Source organism: Ischnura elegans, chromosome 1 (genome assembly GCF_921293095.1).
Source record: "Ischnura elegans chromosome 1, ioIscEleg1.1, whole genome shotgun sequence".
In the NCBI taxonomy this organism is placed as follows: Eukaryota; Metazoa; Arthropoda; class Insecta; order Odonata; family Coenagrionidae; genus Ischnura; species Ischnura elegans.
Genome location: NC_060246.1, coordinates 154,160,650 through 154,175,358, shown reverse-complemented (window position 1 = coordinate 154,175,358; position 14,709 = coordinate 154,160,650). Strand labels below are relative to the sequence as shown.

Sequence of the window (14,709 nt, the reverse complement as noted above, 5' to 3'; positions counted from 1 at the left end):
AATGTATTGGGTAAGTATTCATATGAAGATCAAGTTCTTACTTAGTTTCGGCTTAATTTGATGAAAGGCTGTGATTTACTTCAAAGATTAATACCTTTGCCAATCAGTTTTACGTTGTACGTAATGTAAACAGAAGAGTGCATAATAATTCCTGCTATTGTTGAGAGTTTTTCATGTATAGGTATAAGGTTATTTGTGTCAATGGTTTTTAAACTTTGATAGTGCCGTAATACTGATATAAGTAACCCGTGCTACATTCAATTGATTAATTTAAACTATAAACTAGAATACGCAACTTATTTACATGATGGAATGTGGTAAGTTGTTATTATTTCGTCACGTGAAAGTTATACTTGTAAATGTCCTTGAAAGTTATACCTGTAAAATATAAGTACTTTCACGTTTGAAATATCATGAGGAACTTTACGTGTGATACAATCAATGATACCAGTTTTTATTAAAGACTTACTGAAATCATGTAATATTCATGTCCTTTTTGGAACTATGTTGTTGGTAACGAATGTTTGTAGGCAATTGAACTCGAATCCATGTCGGATTTTACACCTTGTAATTTCATGCGATTTAGAAGCCGCAAAACCTTCCTTGATTAATATTATAGTCAACATACATTACATAATGCATGCACGTAATTATTTAGCCATTTAATCATTATTAAAACATATTCCTGCGAGTTATCTTCGTTTTCCTTGCCACAGGTGCACTTATACGAATCAAAATTTGAATCCACTCGGAAGGAAGGCTGGAAAATATTAAAAGCCCAATGATATTCCGACGATTTTCGACGTCGCAAATTGTCCTAAGCCTATTACGCCAAAGAGGAGGCGTCTAATATTCGATTGCCGGCTGATAAGGACATGCCACTGGTGTCGCCTGAAGTCTTTTCCTTTGCTGAAGTTGAAGAGCCATCGAGTGTGGTATGTACGTATTAAGGTTGTACTGTTATTCAAACCATTCTTGGCATTTGCTGAGAGAGTGTGTTTATGTTGTTATCAGTGTCAGTGCATTTTGATGAAAGGTATTACTATTGGTGATAACGAAGTATTGTGTCACCGTTCTATTGGGTTACTGTCTTTCAGTCATCTGGTTGTTGGACTTTGTTTTCTTTTGTTCATCTTGAGTAGCATTTTCAATTCCATCATCCTTTGCTTTCACCAACATACCTTCGCTCAACCGGTAGCACTTTTTTAACACAAGTTTACTGCCCACTTATCTCTTCTTATGATGACTAAATTTTGAAATTATTCAATAGTAGCACTAACGGTTGTCCTGTTTAGATTATTAACCAGCCTGAGAAACAATTACCTATTAGATCTAGGCTGTACAAATATGATTGTACAAGTAATATCGATCCCTTTATAAATGGGTTTATTGGAAATGTTTCTTACAAACAACTGGTGGATTGATAAAGTGATGCCAGGGCATTTATTAGGGAATTGCATCAACAAAGCATTCATGTATCCTTATCGTCCATTCAATAGTTTAGGTTCTCAATGTCAGGCACTGCCTGAAGTATAATTATTAAAATAAAGTGGTAATTAAACATACTCTTTAATTATTGGTTCACATTTGTACTAATTGTAAGTAAAAAGTGGCAAGCATGCACAAGCAAGTGATATCTCTACTTTCCCTTCATAGCTTCATTGTATTCTTGGGGTCTGTGAACTAATTTACAAATCAAAAACATTGCTGATATTGACAATTCAATGATGTTGAAACTACCTTCATTTTGTGATACCATATTTGAACTAACTGCGGCTAAAAGTACAAAAGAAAGACTTTTTAATAATTAATTAAGAGGTACCTAATTGCTATTTTCATTGTTAAAAGTCCTATTTGTTTACTTCTTTATAAGAGAGTACTTAAATGTTATATTAAAATGTGAATTGATACAATTTTTTTGCTTGCAACCAAAATCATTGACCATTGGTTTCTCGATAGTTTTCTTTGGAAAAAAATCATCTGTGTGTTTTGCATAGTCGATGGCTGGATGAATCCAAGGTTTCGTTTCTTGGAGAGGTTTAGTGTTTTTTGAAGACTACATGCAGTCTTAGGAGCTGGAGATATTGAGCATGTCTTTATTTGTGTGTTTATTCATGTCATAAGCACCTATTACCCTGGGTCATGGTCTTCTAAAATCTGTTGTACATAGTTTGTCTGTTTCTATTATGCCTCATTTTAGTGTATTTAGGTGGTGTAAGTCTTTCTTTCTTATATTCCATATATGTCACATGCACTTGGTATTTTGCTGGGATACGACCACGTATGTATATTTTTAAATGAAGTATTTGTAAACATTCTCATTCATCCATTATATTTTGAGAAATCAGCACAGTTGTTGAAAAATAAGCACGCAGTCTTTGCTAATGCTTATCATCTATCAAATAAGGTAGCTTCTCAAATTGACAAGTTTGTTCGAATGTAAGATTGAACTATCCATTGCAAGTTCTTTTCTTTCACATTGCCTTTGTTTATATTCTGACAATTTTTCAGTTATACCATTTTTCATTACTTCCATAGCATCCACATTGGTACTTTACATTGAAAAAGTGTTTTCAAAATCCTTCTGGAGTAATTAAATTGAGTCACTGGTTACTCTTATGTTAAGCTGTTTTGGTGGCCCATGACTGTGTCGGATTTGAGAACTACCATCGTGTTTGCTAAATTCATTCTGACACTTTGATATACAGTATCCTTTCTTGATTAATATACTTTGGATTCAATTATAATTATGCTTCTACTGCATTAAACTTGAGTGTCTTATTCAATAATGTGCCTGAATGTTTCTTCATATCTTGGCTCATCATCTGGGTGCATCAGTTAGAGTACCTAACAGGGTGGGCAATATCTTGAATTCAGGTCCTCCTAAATTGAGTGCCTAAGAATATTTTGGTACTAAATTCCACCCTTAATATTGTATGGATGAGTTTTATTTATTTTCTAAGTGGATAGTCCTTTTACCAAGGTATTCTGCAGTACATATATTTTGCATTAAATTGTAGTGCATGTTATGTGAATGCCAGTGGTGATTGTTTTATTCTCATATTTTACTCAAGTTCACTCAGTTAATGACACCAAGATTATTCCTTTGTTCCAGATTCATCGCTGCCTGTTGCATCAGGTTTTTCTGAATTGATGGCTGTATAATGGAACAACTGCTACAACGATAAGATACAATTATTGCATTTCAAGTCCAAATAACCTAAGCAGGAGAAGCATGTGCAGCATTATATTCCCAGCAATCATCTTCTGCATTGGCTTTGTGGTGTCAAATTGTATTTTGCCTAATGAGAGAATATATCAGGAGTAGCAAAATGTATTTTTTTCTTAAATTTTCTAGCTTGTTGTCTGTTTTTCTATATTCATTTTCAAAGGCCAGACTGAATGATATTGAACTTATATATGTTAAAACTGATTCCATGGGTTGTCATCCGGACTATTATTTATAGCAAGTGTTTGATGTTGCTCCACATAGCTAGTTATAACAGAGTCACATCTGTTAGTGTTTACCTGTCCTTGATTTTTTAAATGATTACCTCTTAACTACCTATTTCGTTGCTTTAATCTGGTAATTCACATATGTGGGTATATTTTTGTGCTCTTTACATCAAATTTGATGGTGAGTTGCTGATATGGAATTCTCAATCTATTCAATAGCATGGAAGCTCCTTTATTCTAATGCTCTAGAGCAGCTGACATATATTTGGCCTGGTTAACTAGTTTTTCCCTCTTTGCTTGTTGTGTGTTGATACGATGACTCTATTGAGTTCTTAATGCATATATCCCTCTTTGGCATACACACATTTCATCATTACCAATATGTGCAACTTTTATGCCATGAGTGCTTGGTTATCTACCAGTTGAGTAGTGGTTAATGTGGATTGTTGACGGCTTTACACATTCTAGTGAAACATGATTGCCTTAAGTTGCCTGATAGAGGTATACAAGCAACTGTTAAATCAGATATTTCATTATTTTGGCATTAAAAGAGTAAAATTTTACTGTAATTACGACCTAGTGTCAGAGCTTTCTTGTTTAAATATCCTTAGAAGTCCTTAATTTGCGGGAATGATTTCCAAGAACACTCCTTACCTAAGATTTTAATGAATGTTCAAGTCTGAGAAAGATTCTTACATCACTTTTAAAAGGTGCATGGTATGTTCTTTTAAAATATTATTTACCTTCTGTTTAATATCTTGTCAAAAGTATGAGCCATTTTTCTCATTTATTACCATACAATACTGCTACCAGTCCACTTGTTTAGAGAGAACACATCAAAGGACTTGTGAATAAACTTAGGTGATTCATGCATGCTAAATTTTTGTAACTATTATTCAGATGTATGGCAATCATTCTATAATTATGTTAATTTCCCAAGTATATGATGAGGTAGTAAAAAATAACAACTAAGCTATTTATGCCATTCACATTTATCTCCAATTTAAGGATATTGGTACCTAAGTGTGTGGAAATTGTAAGTTTATTCCATGGCATATTTCAGTTAGGCTAACAGAGATGTCATGTAGTAAATCTTTCACGGAATTGCATTGAGACAAAAGTGGACTGAATGAAGAGCCTGCTGTTGACAAAAGTCATATCAATATCTAGCTGACTTGAAGCTAACTAAGAAGGAAGATTTATTTTCATATCTTATCATATACTTTTGAGTGTTTTGTTGCAAAATACATGGGCATGCCATTACAGGAGTTGTGCCCTGGTCATAAAAAACTTCAGTGATCTTTTTTGGATTAATAATAAAATAGTTCATGTCATTTATAGATTGACTTTTATTCCTGCATTAGTGCCCTGGTATATGTTATAATTTTGGCCTTAATATGTGCACTTTGGTTCTCCTTTATTTATCTTATGTTTCACTTGTTTCACCTTAAGCAGAGATGGGAATTGCTTATACATAATTACAAATATATTACCCGGGATTGGGGTATTGTGGGAGGAATGATCTATTTTTCAGTCATAGATAATTTTTTGCCAAATGCATCTGCTTGGAATTTAAAAGTTAGTACCCTTGTGTCAACTCAGATTATAGAAGTTAATATCTTTTGTCTAGTTAAGTATTACCTACTTTTGTTATAAATCACAACTCACTAGTTCACAGGGTTATGATGTGTTATTAGGTGTTCATTTATTGTATCCCACAAGTTTTTATGTTGATTTAATTGCAAGAGTACCTCTTTCTGTACCTACTAGCCTTTTTGAGAATGGTCTGACATGATTCCTGTTAGATTATTTTCTGTTTTTACTTCTCAAGGTATTGTACGAATGTTTTAGAATTGTTTTCTTTTGTTATTGTTTCTCTATTCCAAGTACATATTTCCCAGGAAATTACCCGAGTGGTTCACCTAGGCTTGTATTTATTAAATTTTATTTCCATTAGAAATGCACTAAACAATGGAAGGGCTTGCATTGGTGTGTTAATAAGCAAGGCGTCTAAACCGTGATTCAGGTTTGTTTTTTCTAGGTTGCTGCAACCTTGATTCTGGCTTGCATTGCTATATGGGTACAAGGGTGGACTGGCCAGGTTGGCAATCTCTGAGGCACCCAAGGTTAGGGGGGCCCTGCTGCATCTTGAAGGGATATTAAAGGTGTAATTAAAAAAGATATTCATATCTTAGATTACTTGAACCAATGTTTTTTGTAATTATAAAATTTTTTGTATTCATTTGTTGCTTTCTTAACTGCATACTCATTGTAAAAAAATGAAGTGATTTAGGTGTCCCGAAGACAAAAAAGAAACTGCAAGTGCTTATTTGGAAGGGTTATTCGAAAAGATTGTATTTAGTTTCTTTTTTTAGATTTCATTGCTGTTTATGGGGCAAATTCACGAAAGAGATATCAGCTCCCTAATACATTAATAATTTTCTCACTTTTCATAGTATTTTTTCATGCTAAACTTCTTTTTTATTAACTTTATCTACTATTTAAGAGTGAGAATAGTGTCAAAGTCCATTTTCGGGCATGCAGTTTCCTAAAATTTTCCAAGAAGGACCTCCGAATTCCCCCATCAGGACCCAAATCACCCTAGACCGCTAAATACTACCATCATTGGAACAGATATACCCTCTGTCTGTTTCTATCATTCACGTTTGGTATTGAGCACATCTATTCATGTGAGTACCCAGTAGGGATGCAGCTAGGAATTAAGGCTGGGGGGGGGGGGGGGGGTTTAGGTGCAACTAATACATGTGTGTGTGGGGGTATAGAGTACCCTCCAGGATTAGTGATAGGTGCGAGATTAGTAAATTGGCGAATTTTAATATAAATGGTGAGTTTTACTGCTTTCTGAGGGATATTTTATTAGTCCTTACACTATTCTCTTGGTAATATTAATCAAATTAAGTAAAATGGATTAAACTTAAAAATTTCTCTTGAGCTCTGGGGGGGGGGGGAGAATTTATCCCCCAAAACCCCCCTCGCTGCTCCACTGGTACCCAGGATCAAAAAAAGGAGGGCATGTCGTGGTCTTTCAATTACTTAGTAACATTTTTGCAAATAAAGAAGAAACCAAAATTGTAAGTAAATTATGACAGCGTTTCATTGGCCTATACAATGAAGAGAATGATTTTTAAATTTGTTCCATGCCTTATGCGAGTATAATTTTAAAAATAATTTCTTTAAAATTTTCGTTACGAGCTTAATTTATTTTCGCTTCTAAGGGGGGGGGGGCGTAGCCAGGAATTTCGTTCGGGTTAATGATCGAAAAAACTTTATTTGTCAAAGAAATCTTTTGTAAACTCGACATTTCTCAATATTTTGTTTTTTATATTAATCAAAGTAACTGTGTTTTCATATTGTCGGGGGGGGCAGGGGGGTCCGATCCCACCGCGCTACGCCGCTGAAGGGCTGTTTCCAGCTGGTTACGCCCATTCATGTACCCGCTGTCCTACTATCTGATTTCAGTCATTAAACTCGCGGCGGAATTGCTTGTGTCAGTACATATTTTGCAAAGAGCCTTATTATTGAGGGTAAGAGTTTCCGTTAATAGTACTTTCAGTGATTATTTAGCGCAATTGGGTGTCAACCCATTAAAATAAGGGTTCAATCAGGTCGTAATGCGCTTAGCCTTTGCCGTGGTTTTATTTTTATTATCGTCGTTTCCATTGTTGTCATGCCTAGAAAATTTGTATTTATGTTACTGAAGGTTTCGAGAATCAATATCAACTATCCGAAAATTACCAACATTCTTCGCTTACCAAAAAAACGAAGAAATTTTACCACATCTCCTTATGGGAAAACGGGGTGTTTGTACTAACAATGGCGGACGTCGTGAATCCCAGAGTGGAAGCCTATGCGACGACTCGACATGATGAGAGAGTAGTGTTGAGAGAGCAATCTAGAGGACTCTGATCGTAACTAGGTATTATCAAATCCAGTACGGGAATCCAATTGCATGCTGGTGATTGATCACCCCCTGGCAAATACCCTAGAGGTGGCTCACAGAGTATTATGCAGATGTATCAGAGCACCAGGAGGAACACAAATTTGATTTGATTTATTTCTTTTTACCTGGCCCAGATGAGTCCACAATCCGGCCCCCTCTTCCTCTGTACCAGGGCTCTCTTTCATCTACATCTACCAAATACCCTGCGAGCCACATCTAGGGTGTTTAGCAGGGGGTGACAAATCACCAACATGCAGCATGCAAGAGGACCGTCACATGCACACCGCACGGTCATATAAATATTACGCATACCAGCAAATTATTTTGCTTATTCATAAAAAAAACTTCCTAATGGTTAGTAATTCCTAGAGCAAATACATGCAAGGCTAGAACTATGAAAAAAAACATGCTATGAGTGATGCAAGCGAGCGGCGCCATTAATCCTATCAATTGAGACGACGTTGCTAACCTTAATAGTACGAGGGAAGAATGACAATTAAAATCTCTCTGTTTTGCAGTCTACTCCTTTTATTTTATTCTCATGATCACGTCTACTATAGTACGATGGTAAACGAAGGATAAGATTCACGTCGTCTGAGAAAATATTTTCTTCGAATTTCTCAAGTAAGTTAAGCCTTTACTTCGATCTACGCTCCTGTAAAAATTCCCATTCTAACTCGTGTAACATACTGGAAACTGCACTTGTTGTCGTAACAACTCATCACAAATCTGGCCGTCCTGCGCTGTACTCGATTGATTTCAGCTATTTGTCCTACTTCGTAAGGGTCCCATACGCTAGCAGCATATTATTTACAAGTTTATAAACACGGAAATGAAAGAATGCAGTCATCAGTAAAAATTAATATGATGGTAGATAATTTATATTATTATGTAGCTAGGCCACATTGTATTTTATTGCCAGCTGCCTGATCAATTTTGTCCTCACCAGTCCTTAACCAAATAAGAATCCTTACTGGAATTTGCAACGTTTATACATCATTAACGTTTGAATACAATTATTGACTATTTGTTAAGCGTGTTTAATGAAAATAGCTCCATTCTCGTCCTCCCACCAAGCGCATTCCATTTCCCTACATCTTAACATATCGCTAGTGATCGTCTTGTGAGAGTTCGTGGACTGACAAAATTTGGAATTCTACATTTGCTTCCGAACATGATACATACCTTCAGTCCTCTGCGTCGGAAACAATCCCTCAGTGGATCACAACTTCAATGCTCCCCTTTCCTTCGCTTCCTTTACTCAGCAGGCTTGCGAGTGTGGTGTGCATGAGGGAATCCTGCTGCATGCTGGTGATTTGATCACCCCCTGCCAAACACCCTAGTACTGGCTCACTGGGTATGTTGTTGATGTGGATGAGAGTAGGTTTAGTTGTGAGCGGGGCCAAGCCTCGGATTCATTCCCACATCAACTCAGAACTTGGAATTTCTCGGCCCTGGGGTATTAGTTTTCTTTTTAAAGATGCCATAATCCAATTAAAAGTCGTTAATACCTACATTAAATTTTGGGAGCATATGGTAGGGCATGCTGAGAAATAAAGCGTGATTGAAGTCAAGTAAAAAATTGCAACTTCTTACATTAAATATTTTATTACCCTATAATAGTAGGTATTTCTAACAATAAGTGAAAATAATTGAAATTAAGTTGAATACAAACTAAATGTATGTACTTTGTCCTATTTAATTGTATTCAAGTGGGTGTATCTTTGTTCAACTTAGCCTGATCTTTGCTTATCAACCGAACACTTCTATTGGTGTACAGCTGCATACATTCAACATTTGTTTGTCAGTTAATTTAAAAATTTCAGTCGCTATCGTAGTCATACATTTTTTAGTTATTTATTTCTTGTGCGTGTCAACGTTCCACATATAACTTCTGATTTCTCATTGAATTCAATCGTTCCCAAACTGCGAAAAACTTTCAGGGGGTCTGAAGTCCCCCCTCTGACATGGCTATGTGGCTGCCCGCGAGGTCCTCTTATGCGCCGCTTGGGGACATTTTCATGTGAGAGAAAAAATACGAAATTTATGTGTATCCTTCCAAGGTCAGCCTCCGCTTTAGAGGAGGTTACGTTTTTTACCGCAGTAAAATAGAGGTGATCCGTAGGCATTGTTTTCTAGCAGATCACCAGGGTATTTAAGATTCTTTCACTGCTTCAAGGGTGTAACCAGGATCATAACTAGGGGGGGGGGGGGCAAGCCATGGTCTAGGGGGAGGAAGGTCATGTTGTGACATTTTAGCATGGAAATTTAAAATGTCAAGACTTGGTGTTCCCCACCCCTCACCCTAGTTATGATCCTGGGTACACCCTTGAAGCAGTGAAAGAAGTTTAAATACCCTGGTGATCTGCTAGAAAACAATGCCTATCTCTATTTAAATGCAGTAAAAAAACATTTTAAGAAAATTGTAACAGCGCTATAGTAGTTTATGAGATTATTTCCTTGAAAAAATAGTTTTATTTTAGCTACATATCTTATACTAATACATGTAATTTTTAGTGTGTTCAAAGAAAATTTGTTGAATACTCTCGTTTCGATTCAGGACTGATTTTGCTTAAGATTTATGTGATTTTTGTTTCTAGGGGGGGGCACCCCCCCCCCCCCCCGCTGCCCCTCGCTGGGTACGCCCATACATTGCTTCCTTATCCTACTTTTCCTACTTGTGCTCGCAGTCCTATTATTAGAGGCCCCTAATCAATGAGGTGATAATACTCCATCAAGTGACAGAGTTTATGATTGGTTTGTTGCTATGCCACCAAACTGCTCTTTAATATGGAATTCGCCCCCCGGCCAAAAAATTTGGAGACCCCTGGGTCTAGGAGAATATTTTCTCCTGGGAATATATTTGAATTCGATCATAGTTACGGCAGTCGTCTCATGCTTCAAGATCAATATGTTTTTTTTCGACGCTGTTCTCCACTCCGATCTGTTAAGGGCTATCTCAAAACGTTTGAGTAATTATTGCCTCACAACCATAGTCTAATGTTCCGTTTACTTCACCCGACGACTTCCTTTGTCATTCTTACCTTTCCGGTTCTCATTTGACCGTAGTATTCATCAGACCTTCATGCTTTGTGATGTGGCTGATAATGCTGTTTCCTGTTCTCCTTTATGTTGTTGCAATAGGTTCTCGTCTTTCGTACCACTCTTCTCAGGACTATCCCGCAATTCACTTGATCGATGCATTAGATTTTTAAAATCATTTTTCTGCGGCAGCTTAATTGGAATGCTCCTGTCATATCTTTGTGAGTTCGTGTTCATGCTGAAGTACCAAAGGCTCCAGATATATTTATAAGCTTCCAACGGCAGAGAACATTTTTTTATCATAATAAGCAATTCAACGACATGGAAAAAGTATATGTACGATGCATGCTGGTAGCTAAGGCAACACAAATAAAGACATACCGATGCAATACATAACTGCAAAAAATCAACAGTAACAGTGGACAACAATATTTAATATTCAAATTTTATTGCATAGAATTTTGAAACCAATAGTTGATAATAGAAATTATGAACAGTTCATAAAGGGATCGGTTAGCAAAAAAACTTTGGAATTGATGATGCATGATTCAAATTGGTAGCTTAGAAAATAACAAAATCTTTTTGATGTAGCTATAGCAAACAAACAAAAGAAATTGTACAAAATTTAAACCTTCGCCCATCACATGTCAATAGGGTAGTTTCCTTCATCAAAGAAAACGAAAGGCATTGATTGCGATTAGTTACCCACCATTAGTGTATTCATAACATACAAATTATTTGGTTTTAGAAATCCCAGTCTAGACGAGTGGCAATGGCCAGTTTTATCCTCATTTGAAAAAGGCCAGATTGGCGCCCATGCTATGCCACTCCACGTGACGTCACAGGGACCTAGTTTCTATACGAGTAGATATGAGTTTCACATCGTCTGAGATTACCAATGCATGCATGTGGCACAGAGCTCAGGGAAACATCTCTTAATAGTCACGCATAAAAACTGGCTAAGTTCGAAAGTTTTCTTCGTTTGATAAGGTATTAATAATCATTATTAAAGCCGAGCGCTACCAGCTAGCAGGGTACTCTGCTACCTGCTAGCATCCTGCGTCGTATCAGCGCTCAAAGCCTTGCCCCAAGGTCACCTCACACGGCGGTAGCGGGAACCAGAACGACGTCATACGGAGATTTTCTGGCATTCATACTTACCCGTCGCGTTTTCGCGCGCTTAAAAATTTTCACTTTTCATTTAATCGCGAAAAATAGTTATCGTCATTAAAAAATCTAAAAGCGTGAAATACGTACTCTAGGAGTAATTTCGGCAATAAAAAAACAATAGCAAACCGATTTAGGCAATAAAAAAACAATAGCAAACCACCCTCTTTCGATGAATTGCTTCCTTAATTTTATGGTTCTCCATTAGTATTACACCCTCTTTGGCTCATAGAATTGTACTTGTACTTGTTCTTGTTCTCTTATTGCCCACTTTAAAATTAATAAGCCTGTCATAAATTTAGGATAATTGCTAAGAAAAATTTCTTATATTGTGATTCAATAATGGGCTAGTTCTTGAAATCAGTGTGGGTCCTGACTACTCACGCCTGTCGTTAATTAGTCACAAGAATGTTCAATAGCTTGTTCTCAACATTAGTTCAGACCCTCTCCTCCATCATTTAATTTCGCTGACCGTCGTTGCAACACACTACTTCATGTTTTGTTCTCAATTTAATTTAACTTTACGATAACTCCATTGGTCTTATTGTCGGTTTTTATGAAAATTACGGTCTAAATTGACCTTTTGAAGTTACAACTAAAGAGAATTGAAATTTTGTTCTCGTTGGCATGATATCGACAATTTTACGCATTTTTCCATCTCATTTTAAGTAAAATTAATAATGAATGTGTTTTATTATTATTAAATAATTTAATTATTACCATTATACCATTAGTTATACCAATTAATGGTATAATGGTAATAATGAATTACTTGATTTAATATATTATTTTTTTAATATTAATTTATTATTAAAAAATTAAATAATTGAATTCCTCGCGCAGAGTAAGTGCTTCAGAAATCAATGTTTTTGCCGTAGTCTTGATAATATGTCATTCGTTCGGCATGGAGTTTGTCCATCCAGAGGCTTATGCTATATTCTTTTAGTCAGGGATCACTTCATTCAGGATATAAGGCGTCACAAAAAATGTTGGAGAATTTTAATTACGTTTTGATTTTGTTTTTTCTCGCCACATTTGAAAATTTCTTTAGTATGTGTAACGTTTTTCGTTATTTAAAATGAACAGAAATCCCTCCCCCAAAACTAAAAAAAAACAGCGATTTATATCCACCCTTACTAAATATATGGATGCCAGATACGCGGGTATCTAAGCGATCGCAGGTGGTCTTGTAGCGTTGGCAGGAATATAGAAAAATTAAAGGACATTAGACTCAACACTTCGTCGTGAAACCTTTGCGGAAGCCGGCCGTCACCAGTCCTTGTGAGGCTACTGGTAGACGATTTCTATTTAAACTTATAGAGTTTCGTAATATTTAAATTTCCAATTGAAAATAAATACGGCCTGCTAAAGTGTAAATTATGTTTGTGTCAGTTCTGTTAACTGTGTGTAGTATGACGTATACAGAATTTAACAACGTGAGAAATGATCGTTAAGCTAACTTTAACCGATTAAAATCAATGAATTTCACATCAGATAGATAGTTAAAGTGACATTATTCTTTAATAAATGGTACTTAAACAACGGATTCATTAGAATGTCTGCGACGAAGATATTGTGTTACCATGTGGTAATCGTCGAACGCTATAAGACCTACTTGCATTAGCTTGGATGGGGATGGGGTTTATAATTCGGGGTACCCAATTAGAGACTGTTGAATCCGTGAATTATCTAGGAGTTAGACTCAATAATGATCTATCGTGAAATGAACATATTCGAGAAATAACCGGTCAAGCTAATCGTAAAATGGGTTTTGTTAAAAGAATATTAGGAAAGTGCGACGACAAAGTGAGAGAAATTAGCTACTTTTCCCTCGTTAGACCACATTTGGAATACGCTGCCAGTGTTTGGGACCCTCATGAAAAAGGCTTAATAACAGAGTTAGAACGCGTGCAAAGAAGAGCTGCCAGGTATGTGAAAGGTCGTTACGATTGTCTTGTTAGTGTAACTGACCTCTTAGATAAACTCGGATGGGAATCTCTGTCGGAGTAGATTGAAAAATAGACTAAACCTTTTAGATAAATTCAAGAGCAGTGTCTTTTCTGACGAAGTTATCCATATATTACGGACGCCAACATACTACGGAAGATCAGATCATATAAATAAAATAAGAGAGATAGATTGTAGAACAGACAGATTCCGAATGTCATTTTTTCCACGATCAATAAGAGATTATAACGGCAGCAATAGAACTCGTAAATAGATTGCATGACTTGTAATGTAGCCTACTGACCTATGTAAAACCTAATGCATGTTTCTTAATTCAATTATTATTTCCAATAGTATATAGTAGTATAGTTTGTTATTATACGGGACGTTTCTTGGACGGTGTGGTGTGCATGTGGGAGTCCAAATGCATGCTGGTGATTGATTACCCCCTGCCAAACACCCTAGAGGTGGCCCGCGGGGTATTATGTAGATGTAGATGTAGCTTTGAACAAGCTTTTAGCCTTCACTCCGGAAAGTATGTCCATCTTCTTCCATGGTATGTCGTCCTCTTTCTTTGCAGCCTCGAAATAAGGGGGATGAGCGTTGTAAAGATTGGCCTTCCTAGTTCGAGGGATTAGACCCAGTCCCTCTCCTTCACTCGAGGATGGGGTCTCAAAGATTCCGGGAATCGGTCCTAAGGGTCACGCCATGGAAGAAGGAGGAAGCACTCCTCCTTCTTCCATGGTCACGCTAGGATTGAAGCCTTTTCCCTCCCGTGCTTACGTCGTCCTATCGGTCCTTGGGAAATGTTTCGACTGCTCTACTGTCCTGCCAAGGAGGGTGCAGAATCGGATGGACTTACTACATGTGTGTGGTTGGAACAGAAAACCCTGCGATTCATCGTCGAGGTTCCTACTTTGAAAGGATAACTTATGGCTTTTCATTGAGTCCAATAATTGTATCTATCTATATCTACATAATACCCTCCGAGCCACCTCTAGGGTGTTTGCCAGGGGGTGACCAATTACCAGCATGCAGCATGCAATTGGACTCCCACATGCACACCACAAGGTCCAAAAAACGTCACGTATACTAAAAAATTATACTACTATATGCTGTTAGAAATAATAATAAAA

General features: G+C 36.7%; 1 long non-coding RNA gene across 1 annotated transcript; it reads left to right on the top strand.

Annotated features, from left to right (window-relative positions):
* The first annotated feature begins 732 nt into the window (after window positions 1-732).
* Window positions 733-4,794, top strand: LOC124172533. The gene is made up of 2 exons (XR_006868181.1): window positions 733-935; window positions 3,116-4,794. It is a non-coding gene; the product is annotated as an uncharacterized LOC124172533 (long non-coding RNA).
* The last annotated feature ends 9,915 nt before the right edge of the window (window positions 4,795-14,709 follow it).